Source organism: Lipotes vexillifer, unplaced genomic scaffold, assembly GCF_000442215.2.
Source record: "Lipotes vexillifer unplaced genomic scaffold, Lipotes_vexillifer_v1.1 scaffold865, whole genome shotgun sequence".
NCBI lineage: Eukaryota > Metazoa > Chordata > Mammalia > Artiodactyla > Lipotidae > Lipotes > Lipotes vexillifer.
In genome coordinates, this window is record NW_006795130.1 from 1,056,055 (window position 1) to 1,063,182 (window position 7,128).

Below are 7,128 nucleotides of genomic sequence, written 5' to 3' on the forward strand. Positions count from 1 at the left end.
GGAGAATGAACGCAGAAAAGAGAGAGAAGAGAAAGCATAGGTGAAAATAAAGAATGCTGAGAGCTGTGTGAAAAGCAGAAAAAACTGGGTGGGGTGTTTGACTACCAGTTTAGAAAACCTTATTAATTCCAAACAGTGGTGGGATGCTCCCTTTTTCCTCTCAAGCTCCATCAAGGACTTGGGCCGGCCAATCAACTAAATGATATTTTTGAGATGGCATTAAAAAAAAGAAAATAAGCAAATGATCTCCCATCTCCCGTGCGGTGTTTTTAAGCCCCACACCTCATGCCCCACGATCACGCTGCCTTGATGACAGCAGCCTCAACTGCAAACCCCTCGCTGCCCGTGCACTCCATTTTCTCAGTATCTGGCATCGCGATATTAAGTAACTATAAAACTAGAAAGCCAAAATAACTAAATCACCTGGCAGCCAATTTCTGAGAGTTAAACCACAAACCCGGAAAATGGTGGAATGTGTTGAAATAATGTAAAGGAAACCCATAAATTCAAACTTTATGTTGTGTAAAGAACAAATATGAAAAAGGCATCAAAATAATGAAAGATTGTTTATGTATTCTGGCATGAAATGGGAACGTGTTAGGAGAGAGAGCAGTGGTGGAGACAGATCGACGGAGCTGACAGTGTGGTATTCATCCTGCACGGTGCAGCAGACATCCCGCTAGTGGCAGTAGACAGCGCAATAAATCAAGGGCTCTCGAAGCTGTACCTACAGCTTATTACATCCAAGATGACAAATAAATAATAATCCCTGTCAGAGCGGCCCTTTGCTCAAGGATTGAGCCTGAAACCTTTGGCTCATCACTCCTCATCTTAAGTGAAAACACTAGAACTAGGGAATTGGAGGCCACGCTTTGCTAAGCTCATGAAACACAAAGCAAGCGGGACCGGGGAACTAAGACTGAACAAGAAAGGTCAAGAAAGAGGGAAGGATAAACATTTAAATAATCCTGACCAAGAGGGGGCAAAGCATCATGAATGAATGCGGGTTAACACGTCCTAATCATCATCGGGGGATGGAAAAAAAAAAAAGTCCAGAAACCCATCTCCTGTCCCCACCCCTAACTGGGAGAAACACCAGGTTTCGGTTTAAAGGTGGTACCAGGAAGCAGAGGGCGGGGTCACAGAGATGCTGGGACCCTAACACCAGTGGCTACTGCCCCCAACCCCTCCCCACGCTGTCCACCTCCCACCTTATTTAAGATCCAAGCAAGTGGCAGTGGCAGGAAACCACCCCTGCCCCCATAGCAATTCCAACTCTGTGCAGAGTCAAAGGAAAGGAGACAGTGCCAGCCAGGGCCCAGGCACAGGAAAAGCTGAGTCACAGAGCCATTCCCCTGTCCCCCGACTTGGCATCCTAGTTACCTCCTCTCATTGACATTCTCTCAGTGACTCTTCAATGTAGGGATGATAAGAGACCCCTGCTTCTAAATCTGCCTGGCATCCGTGGGCGTTATGACCTTGAACTTGTCCCTTAACCTTGAGCATCCCCATTTTCCTATTGTTCCTAACTGGTCAGGTAGAGAGTTTCTCTAAGAACCCTGAACTGTTCTTACAGATCATCCCTCTGTCTGGGTGAGCTCTACACTTCCAATGGTTCCCACATCGGCTTTCCAAGCAAAGCCATCTCTTTTCCCTGTCTGACACATCTCTAGCTCCTCCCCTGCCTTCAAGAAAGCACAGAGACAGACAGTAAATCTGACAGGGCCAAAAGGGTTTGGGAATCCCAACTTCCTCACTCACCCCCATCCTAACAACCCTTGGATATCCAGCCAGCTGCCTTTCAACCAGCCCACTATCAATCCCCACCATGCCTAGGCATTAAAGCAAAACTCTGTTTTGTAATATGAGAGAACCGCATAAAAGATGGATCTACAAAAGGGCACAGGAATCAGTACAAAGGCCTAAGTCCCAGTGGCTAAAATAAGAGTTTCTGGTATTACAAAGGGGAAATGGCCATGGGTCCCCACTACGGCTGCACCTCCCCACATTTTAGACAAAGGGCTCATGGCAGAGTAGAGAAAGCATCTACCCTGGACAGGTGAACCTGAGTCCAAACCCTGCCTCCAAAGAACGTGGACAACCTCACTGAGTTTCAGCATCCTCAGCTACTGATTCCCAGGCCAGGGGTTTTGTTTGAGATTAAATGCAATCACGTGCTTGGCAGTTCCTAACGTAGTAAGGATGGCCAACAGATCCAGTCCCCATTCCAGTTTGTTTTTTCCCAATTGTCTATCCTCTACTAAAGCAGAATTTTAAATGAGTGGTATCATCCACATAATTTAAGATCCTCATGAACCTTCAAACTATCCAAAATTCTCTACAGAAACACAAGCTTCTTATGAAAATCATTTTAGCCTGGAGAAAATACATAGGCTAGAACTTGGAAGGAACTCAGCTGAAGCTTTTAAGAGATTCTGAGCTATATGTGGGTAGGTGATACAACAGAGTCTCCTGAGCCTAAAAATTCTATACCTGGAACTCTATTTCTAAGGGCATAAACCAAAATAAGGGAAATCCATGTGCATGAAGACATACATTATATTGTTGTTACAGCAAGCAAATAAGGGAGCAAACTAAATAGCCCATAGTGGAGTTTCAAATATGTTTAAAATTATTTCTTTAAAATATGGAATGCTTGTTTCACGGAACAGTATGCAGTCTTCAAAAAACGATGATTACAAAGACAATGAAGCCACAGTGCAAAACGCCTTAGAACTAATGCAACATGAAAAGGGCAGGACACGAAATGAATCCTTGGCTCTCATTTTAACCAAGCAGCATAATGCCTTTGGGAAAAAACAGAGAATATACACAAATAATCGTGTACATTATTAGCTAAAGTGGTAGAGCTATAGACAACTGTTTTTATTCATTTTTTTCAAACTTTCTCTGATTATGTTTCACAACACTGTTGTAATTTTTTAAAGGCTTTTTAAATTTTAAAGTCAAGAATTTAAATGAATTGAAAATCAGAAAACTGGGAGCAAAACTACAGCCACCAAGATTTTTCAAGCTCCCAATGCCTCCTGTCATCCAAGACACCACCGTGGGCACCTCCTTTGAGGTGGTGGGCAAAAGATTCAATGAAAGCCATTTTGAAATGCTCTCCTGGACCATTCCCCGGCCATCCTTTCCCAGCAACCACCCACATGCCACCAGCTACCCCTACAGCCACCTCTTCACCGGCACCCATGCACGCACAGCCAGCCTTGCCGCTGACGTCACTCAGCCCCTCCCCCAGTGTTCCCAGGGAACTCGCTGCTAATAAGGAAACTCCAGTCCTCAAAGTCTGAGGGTTTGGAGCCCCTCCTGCAGCTCCTTAGAACATCTTGCTTGCCAATGCCCACCTGAGTTCCAAAGAACCATTTCAAAAGCAAGCTGTTGAGGACAGCTGAACATCAGGCGAGATGGAAAACCAGAGAAAAAGGTGTCCCACAATTATCCTAAGCCCTGAGCCCGTTTCCTTGCCCAGCGTCAGACTTCTAATCCCTGGGTCTCCTTCTTCTGTATATCATTCCCTGAATTCAATGGGGGAAACTCTCAAGTTGGAAATTAATACCTCAACTCTCTCCATTAACATGCCAACTCACATAACTTGCTGACACTCTGTAGGTTGATATTTCATTAAAAGAAGACAGTTTAGGGCTTCCCTGGTGGAGCAGTGGTTAAGAATATGCCTGCCAATGCAGGGGACACAGGTTCGAGCCCTGGTCCAGGAAGATCCCACATGCCGCGGAGCAACTAAGCCCGTGCACCACAACTACTGAGCCTGCACTCTAGAGCCCGCTAGCCACAACTACTGAGTCCGTGCGCCACAAACACTGAAGCCCGCACGCCTAGAGCCCGTGCTCCACAGCAAGAGAAGCCACTGCAATGAGAAGTCCACGCACCACAACAAAGAGTAGCCACTGCTCGCCACAACTAGAGAAAGCCCGCGCAGAGCAACAAAGACCCAATGCAGCCAAAAATGAATAAATAAAATAAACAAATTTATTAAAAAACAAAGAAAAGGAAAAATAACACTGGATGCCTTGTTCTGTGTGAAGTGCTTCAAGGGATACTTTAACTCATTCAGTAGCAACAACAACAGCAACGAATTCATGAGATGATGAGACTTTCCCCAACTCCAGCAGTTCTCCTTCCATCATCCAGGTAAAGGCATTCTCTCCAGGATCCCTGTCTATGCAGTGTAGGCACAGAAACCCTGTACTCGCAGCGGTTTGAAGTTAAGATCGTAACTGATTCTCCGTGTATCCCCCTTCCCCTCTCCTGTCTCCCTGCTCCCTTGAAGGCGCACCTAGTCTGATAAACCAGTCCAGTTTACAGATGAGAAAACTGGAGCCCAGAAAAGTAAGGAACTTATCCATGACACAGAGCTCCTGTCAGGGCTGGGGCTGGCAGGCAGGTTGCTGGTCTTTGCGCTGCACCATGCTGATTTATATGACCAGTTTCCACACAGCACAAAAAAAGGTACCGCCTTCCCAGTATGTTGTAGAAAAGGATCAAAGGAGGTCCTATATGGTCCATATGAGACCAAGACTCTCTCACTACCCCTGAAGATGTACCAGCTCCCTAAATTGAGGCTCATCCCCAGGTCAACAAATGGTCACCCGGAACCTTCAGGAGAGTGAGGCAGGGCAGCACTGCACCATGCCCAATCCTCAAAGGATGCCACTGTCCAAGACTCGTTTTTAAAACACATCATTTAAGACACATTTGGGTTCCCTGGCTTAAAATGGGTTAACATTTACAAAAGACGCAAGTGAAAAATAATAATGCAATCATTTAATACAATATCACTGTTTAAAGGTCTTTTAACATAACATGGCAATTCTGCTAAATACATATCACATACATTGGCAACAATACAAGAAAGCTGAAAGGTGGTTATTGTTGAAGTAAAAAAAGTCCCAGAATCCCACTAAGAAAGTAACATGAGACAATAACGCATATTTCAGGTACACACTATAACTGACTTAAATTATTATGGATGTACCGCATACTTAATTACCTTTCTGAAATACGTCGGGGTATTCTGTCATAAACTCTGCGGAGTCTGCTGGACCTCTACTAAATACTGGTCTGAAATGCAAACCCTTTGCTAATGTTTTTATTTGAATAACTTATTACCCAATATAGCAAGCATCAACACATTTTATAGAACCAGAACTTGGCTCTGAAATTCCTCCTACCCTAATGCCAGTCACTGTTGGGAGCATTTAGTTATAAATTGTCTTTCAATAAAAGTAAAAGCTCCCAAAACAACAAAATGAAAAGACACAGCAGCTTAAATCAAGGGAAGTCAATTTCCACATGCTGATCCTAAATATTTCATGGCCCTATTTTATTCTGACATTTGTAGATGACTAAAGTGTTACAAAGGAAATAAAATGCTGATTAAAGAGTTCACTGTCATAAAGGTTACTGAATTGTAAATGGCCCTTTCCATCTTCCTGTTAATAGGTACCCAGCTGTAAACATCATGAAGGATGGGAAGGGAGGGCGGCTTCCCTCCTTTAGGAGCTGTATATACATTAATCACTGAATCACCAAGCCATGCTTAATTGCAAGCTGTATATCACACAAATCCATGGTAAGTAGAAGGAAACTCATTATTGCTGCTTCGTAACTACTGGGTACTTCTCATTTTAACCTCCTCACACCTGGGACACTTTGTTGCTTTACAACAGGAATGCAGAAAAGGTATTACACCACTAATTACAGCCCACACTGGCACCTCCATCTCAGCTTCCTGGAAGAGAAAACGCAACTCTCTCAGATCTGCAGCCATCCCCGGCTTCTGCTTCATTGCTGCTAAGTGAGTTTTTATACGTGGTTTGCCACCCTCCACTGCCCCCGTGCCCCCTCCTCCCCTATTCCTTCCTGGGGACAGCATGTTGAGATCCATTACTCCTTGAGAGTTTACAGAACTGTTTAAATGATAAAGAAAAAAAAAAACCTGCAGTATATTTTGCTTTGACAAAATTATTGATTTAAATCCCATACAATAGCACAATACTATTTAAAGGTCAACCCAAGAAAAATGAGTTTACACCCGAACAGAGCCAAGCTTATCTGTCATGAAAGTGTAATGATGTGTTTATTCCCTCACTAGGGTGTATATATTTTCCAGGAAGATATAGCGGTCTGCTTGCAGGTAAAATCTGTTCTTAAGCAGGAATTTTAGGAGATATTTACATTTCAGATGGTGGGGCTGATATCTGAGACCCATTTCTGCACTTAATCGTCAGTTGGGTATTTATTTTCATGGCCCAAAAGTGATTCTTCTCACTCCCAGGTCAAAAATGAGACATACACTTGAAAACTATAAACACAACTCATATGGAAATCTTTTAAGAAACCTAAGGCAGCTAACAGAATGCAAAGGTAGCCATGATAACTGCCTCCCCTGCCTTTCAGTTTCTCTTTTTCATCTCAGAAGCACAGCAATAAAATGTTCTAAGGTCGTTGTTTCTAGAAGTATTTGTCAGTAATGAATCTGTATATCTGTTTTTTTTTCTTTTCAAAAGGCCAATTAATGTCAGATCTACCCCGTGACCACCATCACTCTTCCCCAGTTGCCTCTAAAGGTACTCAGACCTGGGCCTCATCGGGATGGGATAAAGGGAAATGAGGGGCTGAGGCCTGATATCCTACATCAAGGTCACAGCCCCTAAAGCCCTGGCCTACTGCCTCTCTGTTGCGCTGAGTTCAACCAACATTTACCGAGCGCCAGGCACTACGCTAGCTGTGGGGGTAGGAAATAACTCAGCACCTTCTCTCCTGAAAAGCTTCATTCATCTAGTAAATAGGGACAGAGCATGACAGATCACACACCTGGTACCATGCAGTGACCTCTCAGAGGTGATGGTCTTACAGGGCCCAGAGACACTGCATACATAACTAACTACATGTGAAGTAACTACCCTAATGGTGACATTCAGGATGCTATGGGAACATACAGCAAGGGAAGCCAAACTAGTCAACAGGACTCAAGACAGGCCTTCCTTAGGAAGTGGCATTTAATCTGAGACTTGAGGGATGCAAAGGTGTTAACTAGGTGAAATTGGCGGGGGGGGGGGGGGGGGGAAGGCGCGCGCGAAGGGG